Below are 20,762 nucleotides of genomic sequence, written 5' to 3'. Positions count from 1 at the left end.
GAACTGCAATTGTCTTAGCGTTTTCATTGGCCAGGTGAAGAATTCATTGATCTGAATAAACAGAATCATGAGCATAACTGGGTTTTCAGAAAAATGAAAACAAAAACAAAACACCCCTACAGGTTTTATCAGATTAATAAAGTTCTCTAGAAATTAAGTTCAGAATATCCAGAATGGCTTTCAACTCATATGCTAGGTATATGACACTTCTTATCACTTTAACATTTATTTACTAATTTGTGTAATTCTAGAACAAAATCTTTTAGTGAGGATTAAAAGTGTAGTTTTCAGGATAAATATAAAAAAGAAAGTAGACATGTATTTAGCTTGCCATCCTCCTAGAGTGGAATAGATTCAAAATGGCACATGATGTAAGAAGGATTGGCATAAATTAAGGAATGATGGGGATTTTTTTAAAAAAATTTTATTTATTTATTTATTTATTTTAGTTTTGGCTGCGCTGGGTCTTTGTTGCTGCGCACAGGCTTTCTCTAGTTGCGGCGAGCAGGGGCTACTCTTGGTTGTGGTGCGCAGGCTTCTCATTGAGGTGGCTTGTCTTGTTGTGGAGCATGGGCTCTAGGCGCATGGGCTTCAGTAGTTGTGGCATGCAGGCTCAGTAGTTGTGGCACATGGGCTCAGTTGCTCCATGGCATGCAGGATCTTTCTGGACCAGGGATCAAACCCGTGTCCCCTGCATTGGCAGGAGGATTCTTAACCACTGTGCCACCGGGGAAGTCCCAGGAATGACAGATTCTTGATGGGTCCCAGGGAAGGTATACAAGGTTGTTGGTGTACGTTCCTGAATGCTTTCGTTTGGTTATATTGGAGGGCAGCCATATTATCCCTGGAGCCTTCTTCTGGGTACCACTGTCAAAGAGAGAACGATGAGCAGCCAAAGCTGGGGCTGCAGCTCAGTGTGGTGTTTCTTATGTTCTGAACTTCAGGTATGAAAGGCTGGGCTATTCACAGACCAGAAGTAAGTAGGTCACAATTCTTTACAATACCAAGCATTTAACAAAGTCAGTTCATTTTTTTTGATGTCCAGATGTTATATACACATTTTTCAATGGTAGGAAGCTTTCAAAACATTATACGTACACATAATGGATTACATGAGTATCTAAATTAGGACACAAAGTTGGGGGAATTTATGTCAATTTCTGCCTGGAAAAACTAACTGGCAACACTGGGTAGCTAATGCTTTTTGAGAAATTACCATGTGCTAAGCATTGTTCTAACTGCTTTATATGTATTAATACATTTAATCTTCATAATAATTCTATGAGGTAGGTATAATTATGATCCTCTCCATTTATTAGGTGAGGCAACTGAGGCACAGGAAGTTAGGTTAATGGCTCGTTTACCTAATGGCAATGTCACACAGCTAGGAAGTGCTGAAGTCAAGATTTGATCTCAGATACTCTGGCTCCAGAGCCCAAGTTCAGAACCAGTATGCCATATCATTCTCTTTAATGATTATGTAGGGACTTCCCTGGCGGTCCAGTGGTTAGGACTCCGCGCTTCCACTGCAGGGGGCGTGGGTTTGATCCCTGGTCGGGGAGCTAAGATCTCTCATGCTGTGCAGCGCGGCCGAAAAAACAATTATTCGGTCATTTATTCATATGAAGTAATATATACCCAGCTGATAATTGCCTTGTTTTCTAAACTACGTACTTCAATAAAATCTTTAAGATTTGCCCATTTTTTATTGAGAATTTGTAATCATTTGAAAAGAAATTTAATGAAGTTTAATACTATTAATAACTATTTGGAGAGGAAACTATTTTGTAACTTTTTTGAAAATAGAAATTATGTTTCTGTTTAATATATCCTCTTAACCAAAAATACTTTCTATAGTCATGATGGTTATTCTTTCTTTCACTGGTTCTGTCTCAGGGATTGTTGTTGGTGGATGTGCCTGGTTGAGAGTCAAGGACAAGTTTTAAGATGTTCTCCCTCTTAGGCGTCCACACCGCATTTGAATGACTCTATCCCATCAATGCCAAGATGGGGTCAAAGAATTATTCATAAGATGTATAGTCAGGAAAATATCTTATTATATTTAGACACATGGCCTTTTCAGACCTTGCTTTAAATTAAATATTTTGATATTGATGTTTAGGTATTTTAATGCCAAAATTTATTTTGATGGAAGAAGCATTCACTGAATGAAAAAGCGTACTATATGTTTTTCAGATAACCAAGATGAGGTGGAAGGCTAGCAGTTGATACCACAAATGTACGGGACTGTGGCTTAGCTGATTGGAAGGCACTTGGGAGGGGAGTACATAGCAAACTTTGCTTTCATATGTCCAAGATAATTTATAAAATAAAATTGCTGGGAGGAGATTTATCAATTATTTCAGTAAACAACTTGTTTTTGAACACCCTCAAGATGGAGAAAAAGCAACTGTTTACCTGCAAATAATTGATATGCTAATTTTAGATAATTCTTTTCTAGGCATTAAATCAAATCTCATGAGAACCACTAGTATGATGGTAGTTCTTTGATTAGTTTGAATGGTCTCAGGCGCTTGCAATTTTTTTCAAAGGTTGTATTTTTCTGAAAATATCCTATAATTTAACATTTCCACCCTTTCTGGCTATTCTTTCCTTGGTTACTCCAAGAGGCTACTCTCAAGTAGTACCCTAATTTACAGGGTGCATGTTTTGTATTCCTATCTGTAATTCTATGAAAATGAAGCAATTGTTCAATGGGTAGTAATAAGAATGAAAAATTTTTTTCCCCTTGAAGCATTAACATAATTCAATGTACATTCAGTAAAATCAGAGCAGCCAATAAGGAATATAATTCTTATTTACATTTCGAAATGATGGTAACAAAGTGCTTTGTTACCTGTTTTGTAAATGCAAGCTCCACATTGATTTAAACGCTTTCAAAATTCTATGGGCAATATAAGCTTCTCAATTTTAAGTTTTTATTGCTGAAATCATAGTTCTTTGGTTAGGTGAAAAATAGGAATTGAATATTTGTTTCCCCCCCTAAATTCCTATGTTGAAGCCCTAATACCAACGTAATGGTATTTGGAGATAGAGCCTTTGGGAAGAAGTTAGGTCATCCGGGTAGAGCCCTCATGATGGGATTAACACTTTTTTAGACAGGACACTAAAGAGTTTGCTTTTTCTTTTTCTCTTTCCACCATGTAAGGGTCCAAGGAGAAGATGGCTGTCTGCAAAGCAGGAATCCAACCATGTTGGCAACCTGATCTTGGACTTCCAGCCTCCAGAATTGTGAGAAATAAATTTCTATTGTTTAAGCCACCCAGTCTATGGTATTTGTTACAGCAGCCTGAGCAGACTAAGATAATCAATCCATAAAGAAGGAAATATAATAATCTAACTTCTCCTGAACGCTATATAACATTAGCTGTTGAACTATATTAATATGTAGTGAAGATATATAAGCAGAATGTACAATGCACAAGATATGCTTATACCAAGGTAAAATACGTAATAATGTTTATCTTAAATTACATAGATTCATTCAGACTCTTGGTTTTATAATTTGGCCTGTTTGTTACTACACCTGTGAACTTCATGTGTGTTTCAAGTTTTACAACATGTAAATGTAGACAGTTTATAATGGGATAGAACTTAAATTGTGAGACATACTCAATTATGGTAAAAGAAATACACCAGAAGTAATACTTTGGCTGTCTTTAAATTTTATTGGAATTAGATGTCAAGTAAGATAAGATGTGCAAGAGAGAGCTGATGGGGTATGGAGTAAATTTTAGGTTCTACTGATCATTTCTTAGAAATCAAAATCAATTTAAGACATCAGTCTTCAATAGTATTCTTATGTATAAGTAAAACACATCGATACGTAATATCTGGTACGGCAGAGATCCATGGCTTCTAGTCTCCTGAGACATCTGTCTTCATGAAAGAGATGAAGAGCACCAGCTCATGAGTTACGTAACCTTGAGACAATTTCCCATTTCTGCTTACAGGTACGAATAAATGTCATAATACAGACCAACCATCATTTGTTATATACAAATATGTGGTTCTTTTTTTTTGACATTTTTCTGGATCTAGTAACTACAGGTGACATTTTTGAGAAATGCAGTGTACTGAATTCAATGGAGAAAGTATAAGAGTCTATGTCTCCGTTAACTTGTGAGAAGTTGCATCATTCCAATTCTCTCCAGACAGCCTGATTGTCTTTATTTTCCCTGAACTCACATGGTCTGTGACAGTCATTTGGCAATTAATTGTGCATGGAGTTAAAATGTAGTCTGTGTATGTTTCAGGACACATGTAGGGCTAAATAGGGAGGTATTGTTTTTCTGGTTTCCTGGGAAACATACTCTGAGATGATGAGATTTATGTGAAGGAAATTTATTTGGGAATGCTTTGGGGAACAGTGGAAGTGAGGGAAGTAGAAAAAGGCAAAGGGAGAAGTTGTACTTCAATGCCGAGGCAGCAGTTTCTGCCGGTCCTTCAGGGAGGGGCCCACTTGGGGGAGGCAGCTCTCTGCCTGAGGGAGATTTCCAGGGTGTTCGGAGCTAGCCCACCAGCGGTCAGTGCTTCTGACAACTGATGAAACCAGAGCCTTGGTCCTGAAGCAGGGACCTGGGAGGTCACCACAGCATTCACTGCAGGAGGTAACGGGACGCAAGGTGAACAGCAGAGCATCGAGAGTCAGATGGGCTGGCTTGAAACTGGTTTCTAGTCTATACCGGATATGTCACCTTGGGCAAGGCCTTATTCTGCCCCTACTAAGTGGGGGTAAGAACAGTGTAGACATCTCACTGGGTTATTGTGGAAATGGATGAGTAAACACATGTAAAGCATATAGCAGTTCTGGAATATTGTGAACACTCTGCAATTGGCAGATATTATTATTAGAGGTTGCTATAAAACAATGGAACTATTTTTAAAACTAACTTACCCATATGAACATTTGTTCCTATATAGGTCAGAAGGGGCTAGTAATAAAAAACTCCAGCAACTCTAGTTGCTTAAAATAACAAGGATTTATTTCTTGGCCATGCTACATTACGGGCTGGCTCTAGGACCCAAGCTGACAGAGCAGCCACTAGCTGGGTAATTGCCAGTGGTGCGGCAGAAAACAGAGGTAGCATTTTAAATGCTGACTCTTAAAACTTCCACCTGGGACTTCCCTGGTGTCACAGTGGTTAAGAATCCACCTGCCAATGCAGGGGACACGGGTTCGATCCCTGGTCCAGGAAGATCCCACATGCCGCAGAGCAACTAAGCCCGTGCGCCACAACTACTTAGCCTGCACTCTAGAGCCCGCGAGCCACAACTAGTGAGGCCGCGTGCCACAACTGCTGAAGCCCACACACCTAGAGCCCGTGCTCCGCAGCAAGAGAAGCTACCGCAATGAGAAGCCTGAGCATTGTGGCGAGGAGTGGCCCCCGCTCGCTGCAACTAGAGAAAGCCCGCACGCAGCAATGAAGACCCAACGCAGCCCAAAAAATAAAAAAATAAATTTATTAAAAAAACCTTCCACCTAGAAGTGATATATGTCAATTCCACTCATATTTCACTGGTCAAAATTTATCATATGAATACATATAACTCTGAGAGGCGGGAAGGGAAGTATAATCTACCCTTTGTCTGGAAGGAGAACCTGAATGACTCCATAACAGCCCTAATGACTATGAACGGTTTAATTTTTTAAATTACCTGGAACGATATACACTCAATAATGAGACAACTTTTCTTGAACACTTATTATGTGCCAGGCACTGTGATAAACAGCAGTACTATGAAATAGACCCCATTAATATCCCAAATATTGTACATTAAAAAAAGTACTGAGACTTAGTGTAACCCAGTCAATACCATGAATCTACCTAGTGGTAAACGTGGACTCAAGCTCAGGCCTGTCTGATGCAGAGCCCACGCTGCTAACTACGACTCTATGTCCTCCCAAGAACTGCAGTGACAGTAGTGTGACTCACAATATTTTCAAAACACATGCTCTGTTTTTTTTTTAAAGGAATTTCTGTTGGAATCTATTATTTAGAGTGTCTTAACTTCCAAAATGTTATGAAGTCTCACATGTAGTAGAAGTCTTTTTTCCTGTTCCCACGATGGTACTGGAAGGGTAAGCAAATGAGTCGAGTGTCCCTCTTCCATTGGGTAACTCGGACAGACTGATGGAGACTCTCCCTTCTTCCCCACAAGGCATCCAAGGGTGTCTTCCCTCCAGCCAGCCAGAAGGATGCCCGTGGACCAGGCCTGGAAGTGAGGCACTTACTTACCCTCTGCTCACGTTCCGTTGACCAGAAACCCATCACAGGCTGCTCCTGACCACAAGGAAGGCTGGCAAGTGGAGTTAGCTGTGTGCTGAGTGAGTCTTGCTCATGATACACTGACTGTGCTTTATATTTTCATGGGATTGAAGAGATCTTAAAATGGAGCAAATATATTTAAGGTTAGCAGGACATAATCTCAAAGCTGCCTCATTGTTCGGTCTGCATTTCTCTCTTTTCAGTACTCCAGAGCAGTGTCTTATTTGGGTGCATCCCACTTTCTTTTAGTGTCCTGCATTTCTTAACATGTGTTGTAGTTTGCCTTTGTGCTAATGGAAAGGTTATAGTTACACTTCTTTATCTTTCCTTTAATTGCTACGTTAGACTGTGTAATCTATTTATAGTATTATAGTATAGTTTATAGACCACAAGGCTGTAGTCTGACCTGGAGGAGGGTTTCACATGCTCTTGGGCCAGCACTGCATGCTGCAGGGGCCCACCAGACCACCAGATAACTCTGGGGTCTGGTAGGAGGGCAACATCTTCAGTCTGATGCTCTAGACGGTCCCTTACAAACTATGATAAGAATTTTTAAGGGTCATACAGGGCATGTAATACAGGAGGGAATTGCAGAACTGGAAGAGAATTTTGAAAGCTGTTGCAATGGATTGTGAGATTTAGCCCTTATTAACTTTTAGGAGCTTACCCCTTTAGTCTGGGCAGGTGCTGTTGTATTACCTACTCCCATGATTAATCATAAATAAAGAGGCTTAAGATTGGGTTCTGTATTATCCCATGATTCTAGGATGACCATCATTACTGGGAACATGAGGGGTCCAGTAACACGTATAACTTTAAAAAAATTTTTAGATGCTTTCACAGATATAATTTTATTTTGATTCTGTCCACTAGGGAGGGTCAGGGTCTGTGTTCCTCACATTCAACTTCGTATTTCTAGCCCAGTCCAGGCTTTGTATATTTTTTCCGTGGAGCATGTATTAACAACAACTCTAAAAGTTAACAAGGCAGGTATCTGCATCATTCTTTGTAGAAGAAAAAATGGGTTCAGTGAGATTATATGACTTCCCTTAGGTCACACAGTTGGTAATAACACATTGAATTTTTTTTTTTATGAATTTTAATTTTTAATTATTTTTGGCTGTGTTGTATCTTTGTTGCTGTGCGTGGCTTTCTCTAGTTGCGGTGCACAGGCTTCTCATCGTGGTGGCTTCTCTTGTTGCGGAGCATGGGCTCTAGGCGCACGGGCTTCAGCAGTTGTGGCTTGCGGGCTGTAGAGCGCAGGCTCAGTAGTTGTGGTGCATGGGCTTCATTGCTCCGTGGCATGTGGGATCTTCCCGGATGAGGGCTCGAACCCGCCCGTGTCCCCTGCATTGGCAGGTGTTCTTAACCATTACGCCACCAGGGAAGCCCAACACATTGGATTTTGAAGCAAGTTCTTCTGATTTATGTTTTGTTATTCTTTCCACCCAACTATGCTGCTTATCACATTTAAAAAAATGTACTCAGGAGTATCAAATATTCATTCCTTGAGGATAAATTCCGGTTTTGGAAATAGCCAAAAGTAGTCTAGTATTAAATGTGGTGAATAGAGTTGGTTAGACAATGCTATTTTGGATTAAAAGGATGAGGTATATCTCATAAAATAATACATTTTTGAGACTTACAAACTGGCACATAATACACATCCCTTAAATATTTGTTAGTTTTGAGAAAAATGCAAAAATCTTTTAAAACTCATATCTTGACTACGTAGCCATGCAACTTTTACCTATATTAAGATCAGAACCAGATCCAAGGAAATTGAAAACGGAAACTAGCTAAGAGCAAAATGTGCAGAGTTCAAACGATGGCTGTGTTTAAAAAGTGAACTTATTTTCAGTGATTTTTAAATAAAATCTAGTATGTATCACTCAGTTTGTGATTTGGCCTTTGAGAGGGGTTATGTATAAAGGTAGTGAGAGAATGAACAGTTACTCCTATCCACTGTGTGTTAGGTGATTTACTTCATTTAATCCTCAAATCAGTCTGTGAAACAAATATTTCCATTTGAAAGAAGAGGGCAAGGCTCATGGTTTTCAGTTACTGATCAAACATCACACAGCCAGTAAGAGGCAGAGCTAGAATTAGAATGCAAGTCCATCTGTTTCAAAGCCAAGGTCTTTCTTCCAAACAGTGCTGTTTCTTTTCAAAGGGGTAAGAGAGGATGGAGGTATGGTGGATTGAATGGTGGTTCCCCCAATAATAGAACCTGTGAATGGTGGTTCCCCTAATAATAGAACCTGTGAATGTGACCTTATTTGGAAAAAGGGTCTTTGCAGATGTAATTAAGAATTTCGAGATGAGATCATCCTGGGTTATCTGGAGGGGTCCTAAACCCAACAACAAGTGTCCTTATACGAGATATATAAGGGAGATACTGATGGAGAAGAGAAGGCCATGTGAAAGTAGAGCAGAGATTGGAGCAGTGCAGCCATGAGCAGTGCTGACAGCCAGCCACCAGAAGCTGGAAGAAGCAAGGGACAGATTGTCCCTAGAGCCTATGGCAGGACACCGATTTCAGACTTCTAGCATCCAGAACTATGAGAGAATGAAGTTCTGTTGTTTTCAGCCGCCAAATGTGTTGTAATTTGTTACAGCAGCCCTAGAAACCACTACAGGAGGTACGAGGAGGAACCTGCAAGGAGGATGGACACACTGATTCATTTAAGAGCAAAGAAGAAAGGCTGCTAACTTTGGAAACAAGTCGGCCTGGGGTTGAATCCCAGCTCCGCTGCTTCTCTGCGTGTCCTGTAGAAGTAATTTAACCTCTCTAAGGTTTGGTTTCCTCAGCTGTAAAATAGAAATTATGATGCATTTCTCATTGGATTTTAAGGATTTAATGGGAGTATATAAAGCACTTAGCATAATATAAGAAATCAATTTACTTCCTTTTATGGATCAGAAGAATATTTCATAGTGAAATAAAACATTATCCTTGACTTTGATTTTTGTAAATGAAACAGACAATGCAATATAGTGTTATAAGGTCCATAATAGAGGTAAATATGAGACACAGCAGTGGCACAAAAAAGGGAGTGACTGACTCAGGCTGGTTGAACCAGGGATGCTCTCAAAGGGGAAGACCCTTGAGCTGAGATTAAAAGATGAATAGGCATATACTAGGTATTACCAAGATGTCCCCCAATCCAGAGACCCCCTATATTACCCTCTCCAAGGAATAAACCTACAGGATCATGTCTGTGGGGAGAGGGAGCAGGCATATAGGATCAAGGGGTCAGAGGGAGGAATCTGCAAAGTTGTTAAAAACTGATCTCCACCAAGGTCCATCATAATATTTCAGAACACTGGGGATAAAGAGAAGATCCCACAAGCCTTTGGCGGGTGCGGGCGGGGAACCAATCTTATAAAAAGGAACAGGAATTAGAATGGCCGCAGATTTCAGGAAAAGAATGCTGACAAAGAACAATGGAGCAGTAACTTCTACATTCTAAGGGAAAATCACTTCCAACCTAGAAACCTATACTCGGCCAAATTGCCAATGAAGTGTAAGGACAGATGAATTGCCAGTGAAGTATAAGGGCCATCTTAAAACATTTACTCCCTTTCTTGGGAGGCTACTGAAGGATGTATTCCATTAAAACAAAGGCGTGGACCAAGAAAAAGAGAGACATTGTATCTAAGAAACAGGAGATTCAACTCAGGAGAGGAGGAGCTCTATTCATTTGAGAGTAAATGGAAATCTCCAGATCAAAACTCTTTATCAGGCAACAAGAATAGCTGGCAGAGGTTAGAACAGGTTGGAATTTTAGGAAGAGATTTCTTTAAGAAGATGAAGCTGATAGAATAGCTAATGTAAATAAATGCGATGAGAGGGTGTTTAGACAGGTAAGGAAGGATTTGAGGTTGACTTAGGGGTAAGTACATAGAAAGCTAAACAAATGGGAAAAACTCCAAATAATTATTTTACCTACCCTACTTCAGGGTAGGTAAAATATTGAGCAGGGAAGGAATTTCAATCATAGCTTATTACATGGCTTAGTCCTGAATTACATACGTAAGTATGATAATATAATCACTGAATATCTAATCAAAATTTTGTTTTAAGACTACTGGGGCATGGAGAGTGTGCTGCTATTTGGGAGCTAGAAGGAGAAAAAAAAGCTAAATTCCTATCTTCCACAGTTAATAGATAATGCCTAAAAGTGAAAAAAAAAAATCTAGAAATAGCCGTTCAAGCACGTTCTTGGGGTAAAAAACAAGAGTCAGCTAAAAGAGTTGAAAGTGAGCATTTTATGGATGGGGAAATGAGGAGTAGGGATATTTTGAGACTTAACAAATCTTATAGAAGTGGTATCATCTTGGACCATATGCATGTATCACTTTGATAAACAAAACTTGTAAAAAAAAAATGTCTTCTGTTCAAGAGTTTCCAACCTCAAGAAATTTCTACTCACTCTGGTGAAAACTTCAAGAACCTCTACCATTCCTCCCCAAATTGTCATGAAACCATGGATGCTGAAACTAAGCTCTTTGCTCTTGGATTCCTAGACCTTAGGGCAGTTTTAAGCATGGCTTCCATCTGAAGCCTGCTGGTGAATGGTGGAAAAGAAAGAATATCCAGGTAACATTAGCCTGTAGCAGGGTTAAGGGTAACTAAATTTTGTCAAGTTGTGGGATAAAGACAGTAGGAAGGGGGCTTCCCTGGTGGCGCAGTGGTTGAGAATCCGCCTGCCAATGCAGGGGACATGGGTTCGAGCCCTGGTCTGGGAGGATCCCACATGCCGCGGAGCAACTAGTCCCGTGAGCCACAACTACTGAGCCTGCATGTCTGGAGCCTGTGCTCCGCAACAAGAGAGGCCGTGATAGTGAGAGGCCCGCGCACCGCGATGAAGAGTGGCCCCCGCTTGCCACAACTAGAGAAAGCCCTCTCACAGAAACAAAGACACAACACAGCCAAAAATAAATAAATAAATAAATAAATAAATAAATTAAAAAAAAAAAAAAAAGACAGTAGGAAGGTGGTTCTACTATCAACTAGCTTGTTACCAGAACTTTAGAATTTGAGGCAGAAATATAACAGAAAATGTTAGGGGAGATGGAAAAAGTAAAGATGTTAAGAACAGATGAGTGTAGAGCAGATTAACTTATTAGATCATGGAGAAGACATGAAGGAAGATCTTATTCTTCATTGGACCAAGAACTAATTTCAAGGGGAAGTTTGCTGCTTTATATAAAATAGGGAATTCTGAAGATAACTTCTATATGACACATGATGGCAATGTGGTTCATTTGAAAAGGCTGAACTTTATAAGGAGCTTTTTCCCTCTTTGATCTTTCTGTTATTTGTAAAGAACACAGGGTATCTCTAACTTAGCATTTCACGTCCATTGTTTGGAACTCCAGACACGATTTACTGTAGAAACAACTGCAGGTGGTGGGATCCACAGGCCAACTCTCCAATGACTCATTAGTCTCTGGGTGTCCCAACAGCACTGAACTAAACCAATGTTTCTGTGGAAAAATTCAAATATGATTCATATTGAGCTGCAGGAATACTTACGACCACATTTTTGTAACAGAAATTAAAAAGGAGTGATGAGTGGGTGGGATCAGGGATAGAGATACTCTTTAAGGGCAGGAGAGTGTCGCTACTGCAGAAGAATAAATTACAGCAGTGGAAATTTACCTCTCTTAATGCCTCTTGACAGAAAAACGATGGTATCTTGAACCCATTCTGAATCTCATTGATATAGTTCCTAGGTGAAAACAGAATAAAGATATAGTTAGGAGCGTTTCTAGGCAGTAAGAGGTTGAAGAGATGGGAGAATAGAATTTCCAGAAGGAAGAAGAGTTCTTTGGTCATATGGCATTTGGCTTCACAATTCTCTCCCCGCCCCGAGCACCTCTCTCTCTCTCTTTCTGTCTCTCCCCCATATATATAATACATGTTAAGCTTGTATAAATCAGAAGCTGCTTATAAATCATTCTGATATCTGGTCAACCTAACAAAAACTCTTATCAATGAATGTTTTGAAATTTCACAATTAAGTAGAGAACAGCAAAGTTTAAGTGGTGAATATATAAACTCTAAATTAAAATGCTTTAATAATGAAGAACTTTTGCCTTGAGGGCAAAGGATGAAATCCAAGAATTGTATATTAGTTTAACTTAATGAAGAGAAAAGTAACTATTTAAAGAGTTGACCCTTTTCTAAAATTCTAGAACCAACAGTGCACATAACTGAATGCTCATAATATAGTAAAGGATGCTCAGTCTATCAAACGCAATTTTAATCAATTATTCACTGCATCTGCATTTTTAATACCAAGATAAAATAACTTACTGCTTTAGTATTTTCCCAAATGTTTGTTCTTGGTAGGCTGACTTCTGCTGTAGATAAAAGTAGGGTTCACAGACATTTTCATTCCTATTTACCATATGAGTTTTTGGCCCATCTTTCATATTGTATTAATGACCTCGGAAAAGAATTGCCCTCCTTCCCTTTTACTTTTCCTTTATAGAACATTTCAGATACTTTCCTTGCTGATTTTGGGATGTTGCCCCAATTCCATGCCTGGCACAAAGGTAATATAAGCCAGGAGATACTCTGTGAACTTACTAACCTGTGACCGGACTTGTCCTGGGATCATCACCCTTTTACTCCTTACCTCATTCCCATGGAGGGAAGCAGGGAATACACAAAGGTAGAGAGCGGTTGGCTTAACTGGGAAGGACTGTGGCATTTTCCCACTCACTTCAGGTAAAAAGAAGGTAACACCTCTTTCAAACCAACTGAGAGGGTGCAGGGAAGCTACAGGGTGATATTGCAGGTCCCTAGAATATGAGGAAATCGGCAGCTCTCTCCTCCGCTAGAAACTTGTTGAAACATGGAAGCCCTTATGCCTTCCCTGGGAGAGAGAGATCAAGGTGCTCCTTGATGTATGGAGACTGGGGCCTACTTCTTACCTGGGGAATTTTGAAGGTAGGACAGCAGATGGAGCACATATAATGACAGAGCAAAATGAGTGGGTAGTAGCCCACCTTGTCATCGTTTGGCATGGAAAGGATGTTTGAGTTTCCTATGGCTTGAGAGTGCTGTGGAAGGTAGAAACTATCTTTTAAAAAATATTTATTTATTTATGTAATTTATTTTGGCTGCGCCGGGTCTTAACTGCAGCACACGGGATTTTTTTTTTTTTTTTTTAGTTGTAGCATGCGGGCTTCTTAGTTGCAGCATGCACACGGGATCTATTTCCCCAACCAGGGATTGAACGTGGGCTCCCTGCATTGGGAGCGCGGAGTCTTACCCACTGGACCACCAGGGAAGTCCCAGAGCTATCTTAAAATTACCTCTCCCAAAGGTACCTTGCTGTGGCAAGAGAACACTGTAGTCTTAGATTGGGATGGGAGGAGATATACCATTAGGGATGGGGAGAATTTCAAGAGGTAAGCCAAAACCTGGATCACCTTTGTCTGGGAACTGTGCAGTGTTGAGTACCTGCAAAACTCCTAAAGAAGCTTCCCGTGAACCTCACAAAAGTGCTAGTTATTTGGATGTCTGCCCAAAAGAGGTCACTGATGGCCAGCCAGTATTAACCAAGGAAGAACTAAAATGCAGAGTAATTTAAGCAAACAAAAAATACGCCTTTCCTTTAACTTGATCTTCCTCAACCCAGACCCTGGAAAAGCCAGAAGTAGAAGGGGGAGGATGGGGAGGAAACGGCAGGGAACAGGCCAGTCTCCTTCCCCACATGGCTGCCCGATTTGGGGTATTTGGAGAGCGGCTTGGGATTGGAGATGAGATTGCACTAGATTTAGACTGGACCAGACCCCTTTAATCCCTGCACGGCAGTTACCATTAACGCAATGGGGTTGCGTTCTTTTCGTACTTGTAAAAATCTGGAAGCTACAGGATCTGTCTGAAACAAGGACCAAGAGATGGAGATCCAACTGAGCGTATTTAAAAGCAGTGAATGGAGAAAAAAGTAAAGCCATTTCCCACCAAGTTGACACTGTTCAACTGATTACATGGGGATAGATTATGCAGTAAGGTGTTTTTGCTGACTGTTAAGGAGGCTCTTTGGGGATGTTAGGTCCAGAGTATGAGGTTCAGAAGTCGGTGGATTCTTTCCCCAAAGAATCAATGTTTGGGGCTCAGTCTATTGGGAATGACTTATTATGAATATTAAAATCAGGTTTTTAAAACAAGCCCTTAATATTATCTTCATCTGTTGCTTCATTCATTCAAACATTTATTAGTTGCCTTTGTCCTGCACACACACAAAACTAATTCTAAGGCAGTTGTCACTGTGATCAAGAATAAGAATAAAATCATAGTAATTGATATGCCACTGACTCTGTGCTGGGCACTCTTCTAAATGCTTTATGCATGCTAGTCTAATCAACTGTATTTCATCCTAAAAGGGAGTTACTGTATTAGCTATATTTTATCGGGAATGAAACTTGAGGCACAAAGAGGTTAATTCACTTGCCTATGGGTATATAGCTAGTAGGGTTGAAGCTGGAATTTGAACTCAGGAAATCTGGCTGTAGAGTTTACATCTAATGCCATATTGTTGCTCACAATATTAGATATTTCCTCTAATATAGAGTTTCATGAGAATATGACTAAGTTTAAAAATAAGATTACAGGGTGAAAGATGAACATGTCCTGTAAACACTGGAAAAGGCTTCAAAATCATGTTCCAGTGCCACTGGAGATCCCACCATAAATTGTAGATAGATCTTTAGGACCTTGTCATGGAAAGACTCATTAGTCTCATTCCAAAGATTTAGCTGTTTGTAATACCCATTATAATATCTTCTTTGGTCTTATTGCTCAGAGAACATATCCTTTGTAATAAAATATATAGCTTAATGAGTTTCTTTATAGCTTAATGAATTTCTTATTTTTGGAGCAGGCTTCATAATTCCATTTAGACTCTATGACTTAGGAGATATTGCTATTTATCTATATTTGCAGTGAATTTTGTTGGTGGGTCATTGTGGAGTTGTTTTGGAACCCTGAAACAAATCTCTTCTGATTGCTGGAGGAGGTCCTCAAGAGGATGTGACCACAGAGCGTCCTGTGAACTAGACCCGGTCAGTAGGAGGCTCCTTGCTCTAGCCCCTGAAATGCACATTTCAGTGCATTTCTAGCGGAACTGCTAGTTCCGCACTTGGACCCAGTTCAGGGTCACAGCCTTGGGAGAGTCACGTGAGCCTACCTGGACTGTACACGTGACTGAACGCTGCTAAAGCCTCTATATAAACTCTTAAGATTCTGGCGGGCGGGTGCAGAGTTAGGCTCATTTTGCGGCGCCCAAGACAAGCCTCGTGTATAAGTTCCTTTGTTTATTAAATCTGACACCCACCAATCTGGAGTGATCTGCCTGTTTCTTCAGTCTTTCTTTGCCCTCCTCCTATGGGGGCCAGTTCTGGATTTTTTCTGAACACAGATGTATTCCAGGAAAAGATGATGGAAAAGTCTTTAACTTTTTCATGTCCCAACTGGGGCCTATGTCTTATGCCAGAGAAGAGCTTAAGTATGGAAAAATGAAAACACTCAAGAAAGAGGGACCACAAATAGCAAGCTGTTGCTTGTTGTTTTTTGGGAATGGTGTTGTCAGGAGAAGCAGCAGGAAGATCGCTCAGTGCTGGCTTAGGGGCTGAGACCTCTTTCCTCTGTAAGAGGAGACCTTTGTGATGGAGAACTGAGCACTGTGGGTGCTGAGAACCTGGTGTTTCTGAAGTGCTACGATTATGTATCCTATCACTTCCAGAAATGGTTTTTGAAAGGCTGCCAGCTTTTTAGGGAGGCTTATGGCAGGGTTTTTAGTTAAACTGTTGTGGCTTGTGGGCACGGCACAGAATTGGGAGAGCTGGAGCCTGAGTTCTAAACCTCATACTAAAAATAAAGAGCTTTATGACCCTGGGAAAGGCAGTCAGCTTTTCTGAATCGCTTTATCATTTATAAAATTAAGAACTTCAAACTAGATACCTAGGATTCTTTCCTGGTCTAACATTTGATGTGTTTCTCTCTGAGTCAAAGCATCAACTAATGGAGAAAGTTAGAACTAATGTTCTAACATGGCACCCCAGGTTAGGGGGTGGATAATAAAATATTTATTTATACCACTCTTTCATGAGTAGATATAGTAAAAGCTGATGCAAAACCTACCAGTAGAGCCTCTTCTTTCTTCACGTTTGGCATATTTGTAAATAGCAACAATAAGTCCCATAAAGTGTTCCTAGAGATAAATAAAATTCATATGCATTACTCCTAAATATCAGTAATGATATCACGGTGAAATTTTCAAATCAATTTTTGAGGGGAAATGAATAACTTATGTATAATATATTCATTATCTTAAGTAGCATTATTTCTATTGGATGGTTTATGTACTAATAAAGCATAAGAAAGAAACTTTTGCTCAATGAAAAGTGATAAAATAAAAATAGTATTTGATCTCAACAACTGCCTTCAATAATCTGCAAAATGATGATAATGATTCTTTCTTTATATCATAGTATTGTGTTATATAATATAGTCAATAATAATGTTAATAATAACATTAATATTCATCATCTCATCGTCCCCAAGGAGGGTACCAGGGAAGTCATATTAACACTGATACCTTTATTTCTAGTTCATTAGCTGACATGGTGATAACAGGCCCCTACCTTGCTCTCCACGTTCCCCCTCCAGTGTGCTATGTAATGGCTGGGAATTTCCACCACGGGGCTGCCACACATGAACTCGGGCTGCTATTCTTCTTCTGTCTTCTTTCTTAAGAGGCGCTGCCAGGAGAACACAGCTCTGTTACAAGTGCAGTGACATCCCCACTGCTGTCTCGTTCCCCCTTAGTTCCTTCAGGACACATCTGCAGTGGTCCTTCCTCCCAGAAATGGAAAGTGGTCTTCCCATTCACATAGACTTTTTACTTTTTCACCTGAGCTTTAAAGCAACATGCGTGGCGTGGTGCCTTTAAGTGTTATAACATTCTTCATCAAAATGGCCACTTCAGCTTTTACTTGTGGTTCTGTCCCTATGAGCATGAGCCTTTGTTCTGAGCTGGGGCCTGGGGAACACGTCCCATAGTGCCCTCTGTTTTCCATCCTCCTCTTTCCTGTTTCTTCCCCAGGTTCCTCCTTTCTCCTTCAGAAAACACACTCTTTCTCTCTCTCTCTCTCTCTCTCTCTCTCTCTCTCTCGCGCGCGCACGCGCACGCACGCACACGCACGCACACACACACTACCACCACCACCACCACCAATAACCCATCAGAAAACATTAACTCATACAAACAGATGGGACAGATGATGGGAGAGATAGGATCGCCAGCCCAGACCAGCAATCACAGCTGACTCACTGACTCAACTGAATCACAGTCTAAACAAATAGTGATATAAGATTGGTGCACACCAGAGAATCACCGTTTGAATTTTATGACCAGGTCTGAAATACGTATCTTACAGCCTGTTACAGAAAAGCACTTTTAAACAGTCAGAGTCCTACGTTTTTCTTTCTGGACCCTATGTCTGCTCCAAGACAGGTGGCTAAGCAAGCGAGGATTCTTTGGGAGACTGCAAATTCGGGACACCACGACCAGGAGAACAGCTGCTTCATGATTTATGGCTGAAGGTGTGCATTCTACGTGCTGTTGGTCAGTGATGATAGAGTAGGTATCACTGCCTCTGTGGACTTCCTGTTGCCCCTTCAAGAGTCACCATTTAGAAGCATCTAATCAGGTATAAAGTGCTGGGGGTGGGAAAACCTTTTCAGGTTGCCACTGCACTTTGGACTTCCTCTTCAGATATTCTAAACTAGTAAAAGTACTATTTCACATCTACCTGCATAATTTTGTCTGTCTGTTCTTTCCCCACTTGAGCACATAAAATATTCCCAGGTAACATGATGACAACCGCTCTGATCGCTCATTATTCTTTTGGTTCCAAACGACCAATGAGACTAAGTAAGTCCTCAAGGAAACACTCACCTTTACTGTCAATAGGTGGTCATCTTAACTAGTCAGCATAAGTAAATAGGGCCAGTCTCTAATAACCAAGGAGGCAATCCATATTTCCTTTTCAAAACTGGGATGGGGAAAACTTGTGATGGAGGGGGCACTGAATATTTGAATACAATGCTTCAATATGTTTCCACGTTTATAGTATCATTATGCCATGTATCCTGGAGTTAATAAATCTAAAGTTTTTGGCAGTGGTTCTCAAAGTGTGGTCTCACCACCAGCAGTGGCATCAGTAGCACCTGGGAACTTACTAGAAATGCATATTCTTAGGCCCTTCCCCCAGACCTTCTGCAACAGAAACTTTGGGATAGGACTGGCGATCGGTGCATTTTGATGCACAAGTGAGTCTGATGCAGGGTTTAAGTACCCTGGTTTTAGGATGTTTCCAAGAGTGAGCCCTTTTCTTTTTGTCTTTTTAAAACGATGTGGACCAATTGTCCCCTTTCTGAAGAGCATGTAATCACACTGAACAATTGTTCATACATTTCTCAAGCATATGTTAATCATATTAGAAATGCCCTCCCCGTTTCATTCAAAAGGGCAACATCCTTTTAACGTTTGGGAGCGCCTGAACAGGAAGACTCCAATACAGAAACAGAAAGGAAATACACGTGCAAATGGTTCTCACCTATGCACAGAAAATATTCACAAGAGTTACCCCTTAACGCTACTCAGCTGAGAGAGGAGTAGAAGAGAATGTGGGAGTGAGGTAAAGGCATAATACAGAAAAAGGGCATTAAAAAAACATATGAAGCAGCTTATGTTTAATCATAGATAAAATGCTTGGTGAAGTACTGAGAGGGGTATCTGAGCCTGTAAGCCAGTGCTTTAAATGTTATTTTCACTTCCTGGACTTCCATCTCTGTGACAGGGTGGGCAGTACTGGGGTAACGTGTGGGAAGCACGTTACCACATCATTCCTGATTAATCAGCTGACATTTATTGAGTGTTTACTATATCCCCCCCCCCCCCCACCCCAGCTGGGTTAAAACGGGAATGCTGGAAACACCGTCTCGGCTTTTTAACAAGCTTACTAGTTGAAGAGATGGGAGTCAAACGGAAACACTTGGGCTCAATAAAATAACATGATCAAAAATAAGGAGGCACAACACAGATTGCAAATGCAGGGGGGCTGCAAATGCTGGGGTCACTCTGAGTGTCTAGTGTTTAAGAGAGAAGGCCACGGGGGCAGGTGGACCTCAAAGGATGCTTACTCTCTGTAGTGGATTGTAGAAATGGCCTCAGTTCTTCTTCCTGGATCGCTGCCCCGTGGCAATGCAAGTTTTCAGCTCCTCACAATGAGAGCGCTCCTGTAATTGGAGTTCGCCTTGTGACAGAGGCAGTGGTGAGGTGCCACTTCTGAGCCTAGGCCTCAAGACACCCTGCATGCTTCCGGCCACTCTCTTGGAACCTGTCCAGCCGCCATGAACAAGCCCAGGTTAAGCCTGTTGAAAGGAAAGAGACCACATCCATTAAGAGATGATCTGTCTCAGCTGAGGCCATCTGAGACTAGGCAGCGCCCAGCAGCACCGTCAGTGAGCCCAGTCAAAATCACCGATCCACAGAATCCTGGGCTATGTGAGTCAATATTGTTTTAGGCCAACAAATTTTGGACTGGTTTGTCATACAGCAGTAGATAGCTGATACAAGGTCTGAAAGGTGGAGAGGAAGGGAGAAAGCGTTCTAGGCTGGAGTTGCAGCTCCAAACAGGTCGAGAGTCAGAAATGCGTGAGGTCAGGTCAAAGAAAAGTGAAGACACCAGTAGGATTGGATGTCTGACCACTTTCTTCCAGTAAATCAGGAGGAGCATGAGCGTTTAAGAGAACATATACTGGAAGTCAGACCTGCACTATTACAATTCTTGAAGCACACCATCAGGCCGTAACACATAGGAATGCCCACATGTAGAAACACACAGTGAGCTTCAGGACCCCATCTGTCCAAGATGTACTTTGAGAGAGTAAGGCATTGTTTTCTAGCCAACTATATTATGCCAAGGGGGAAAAAAGAAAAGATCTTTGTGGCTTACAATCTGCTTTTACTTTTTATATAGAGAAGTCTAAAGTTTATGTGACTGACTTCCAAGAAACTGCTAGAGACAACTTCACAGAATCCCAGAGTAAAGGATATTATGTAGCTAGAGTGCTTTTAAAATCTTAAATTCTCACAACGTGGATCTAGTAGGCCATTGAATAACAAACAGCTTCGACTCAATTTTATTAGGTCATTGAATATATTTGTCACCATAAAAAGCACAAGAGAAATAGTTTCCTTTAAATGCTAAAAATGTGTTCTTTCTGTTGAGTGGTACTTGCCGGGACAGAACATCCCTGAGTGATGACGGATTCTTGTTTCAAAAGTAGCTTCTTAAATTTGGCGGGACAGCGGGTGGAGGGTTCGGAGGGGGATGGGATGAGTTAGGGTGGGGCGGGTGTGATATTCAGATGGAACAATATTT

The 20,762-nt window shown here is 40.8% G+C and overlaps 1 long non-coding RNA gene across 1 annotated transcript; it reads right to left on the bottom strand.

Annotated features, from left to right (window-relative positions):
- Positions 1 to 419: 419 nt before the first annotated feature.
- On the bottom strand, positions 420 to 19,511 carry LOC309651749. Its single transcript, XR_014258360.1, has 2 exons — positions 11,959 to 19,511; positions 420 to 4,622 (listed from the first exon to the last, which is right to left on the bottom strand). It is a non-coding gene; the product is annotated as an uncharacterized lncRNA (long non-coding RNA).
- Between the last annotated feature and the right edge of the window lie 1,251 nt (positions 19,512 to 20,762).

Source organism: Balaenoptera physalus (assembly GCF_965194825.1).
Source record: "Balaenoptera physalus genome assembly, chromosome: 21".
In the NCBI taxonomy this organism is placed as follows: Eukaryota; Metazoa; Chordata; class Mammalia; order Artiodactyla; family Balaenopteridae; genus Balaenoptera; species Balaenoptera physalus.
Note: the sequence above shows the minus strand (reverse complement) of the source record. Positions and strands in the feature narration are given on the sequence as shown.